At 42.2% G+C, this 2,287-nt stretch overlaps 1 pseudogene; it reads left to right on the top strand.

Moving 5' to 3' along the window:
* The first annotated feature begins 283 nt into the window (after positions 1-283).
* LOC116547135 lies at positions 284-965 on the top strand (annotated as a pseudogene).
* The last annotated feature ends 1,322 nt before the right edge of the window (positions 966-2,287 follow it).

Below are 2,287 nucleotides of genomic sequence, written 5' to 3'. Positions count from 1 at the left end.
AAACTTTCGCCATAACTTCTAAAATCTTCATTCATTCATTCATTCTGCCTTCTATGTGCCAGATATTCTTCTACCTCCTGTTAATACAGTTTTATATTTAAAAACAGCTAAAGCCTTATCTCTCATGAGGAGAGTGACAATTTATATTATTCTTGTAATGTAAACTTCTTAAAATTTGATCAAGTTGATAAAAGTTGAAACCTGACATTTGTTATATATACAAGCTGCATTCCCAAAACAAGTGTTACATAGGGAAAAATAAAAACAATGAGATACCTTTGTGATGGAAACATGTCATGGAAAGCTAGGTGACCAGTGTGCCACGGTTGGGCTGCCCAGGCAGGTAGGGGGCATTACGGTGGGCCTCCCTGTGGGTCTGTGGACTCTGCTCTTACCTGCTCCTTCCAGCTCCTCCCCATAGTATAACAGGTGCCTGAGCAAGGGGCTCAGAGCCATCGCGGCAAGGACCAGGTTGTTTCTGAACATCCTGCTCACTGGTACACCAGAGGTTGGAAAAACCACACTAGGCAAAGAACTTGCATCAAAATCAGAACTGAAACAATTAATGTGGGTGATTTAGCTTGAGAAGAACAATTATATGATGGTTATGATGAGTATGATTGCCCCATTGTAGATGAAGACAGAGTAGCTGATAAGTTGGATAAGTTACTATAGATTGCCATGGTTGTGATTTCTTCCCTGAACGCTGGTTTCATATAGTTTTTTTGGTGAGAACAGGTACCAATGTATTGTATGAAACACATGAAACAAGGGGTTATAATGAGAAGAAACTAACAGGCAATATTCATTGTGAGATTTTTCAAGTTCTTTATGAAGAAGCCACAGAATCCTACAAGAAAAAAATTGTGCATTAGCTGCCCAGCAATAAACCAAAAGAGCTAGAAAATAATATAGATCAGATCTTGAAATGGATTGAGCAGTGGATCAAAGCTCATAACTCTTGACTTATAAGGCTAGCTACTTGATAGTCACTCTTGTTGATGTCTGTCTGCTGACATCATAGAAATTCTGAAGCATCAGTAACACTTTATTAAAATCATGTTGCAGGACTAGCAGGTGAATAGATATATAGGTTTATGCCTGTGTTTCTTTTTCTCCATGACAAAGGTTAATACTTAATTGCTAAAGAATAAATAAATCTGACAAAATGGGTGAATATCTTTTAAGTTTATTACATTAAAAAATGCATATGATTTCTAAAACTAAAGACTAAAGATAGAGTCTTGCTGGGGGTGCACCAAGATGGCCGAGAGAAGCCAGCACCAGAATGCAGCTCCCAGTGAATGAGATGCAGAGGGCTAGAGGACTTGAGGATTCCAAACAAGGTGCTGGGTTTGTTTCTGTGGGACTGATAGGGCACTGAAATTAGGCCCAGGGAAGGAGCTGCAGGGAAAGAGCCGCCCAGGGGGGTAAATCAAGACATGGGGTGGCGCACATCCCCATGTGAAACACGCATCCGGCTTGGAGATGCAAATCTAAGTAGACGCTACCGCTGGGCACACAACTTGTCCCAGGGACCTAGGCAGGAGTTTGGACTAACGCCAGTGGGAGGGACCATCCCACAGAGGGAGGGAGAGTTGAAAGCAGGGTAACAGACAATATGGCCTGGCAGACCCCACTTCCACAGAACTCAAACTGAAGCCCTCACTAGAGAGCTTGGCAGCAAATACACCAGCTTGACCCCGATCAGGAAGATCAAGCTAGGGGAGGACAGACACCATTGGGAAGGCGGGGCCAATCTCACCTGCAAACAAACTCCAGGAAAGGACCATCCACCCAACAACCTGACTGAACCTGATAGAGCCCAGCAATGACCTCTACAGGCCAAAAAAGATACAGCTCCAACTTCAACAGAAAAAAAGTCCCCTTAGACACTCCTCCTGCAATAACCAACTTCAAAGATTAAGGGGAGGTAAATCCACAAAGATGGGGAAAAAACAGTGCAAAAAGGATGAAGCCGTCAAAGAACAGAACACCTCTTCTCCTTCCAGGGATCACAACTCCTTACCATCAAGGGAACAAAAAAAGACAGAGAATGAACCTGAAGAATTGACAGAAACAGGCTTCAGAAGGTGGATAATAACAAACTTCTCTGAGCTAAAAGTCCATGTTCTAACTCAATGCAAAGAAACTAAGGTTTAACCTTGAAAACAGGTTAAACGAAATGCTAACTAGAACAACCAGCTTAGAAAAGAACATAAGCAACTTGACGGAGCTAAAAAACACAGCAAGAGAACGTCACAAGGCATACATAAGTTTCAACAGC

The sequence above is a fragment of the Sapajus apella genome, unplaced genomic scaffold, assembly GCF_009761245.1.
Source record: "Sapajus apella isolate SASKATOON/1434 unplaced genomic scaffold, GSC_monkey_1.0 scaffold2177, whole genome shotgun sequence".
NCBI lineage: Eukaryota > Metazoa > Chordata > Mammalia > Primates > Cebidae > Sapajus > Sapajus apella.
Note: the sequence above shows the minus strand (reverse complement) of the source record. Positions and strands in the feature narration are given on the sequence as shown.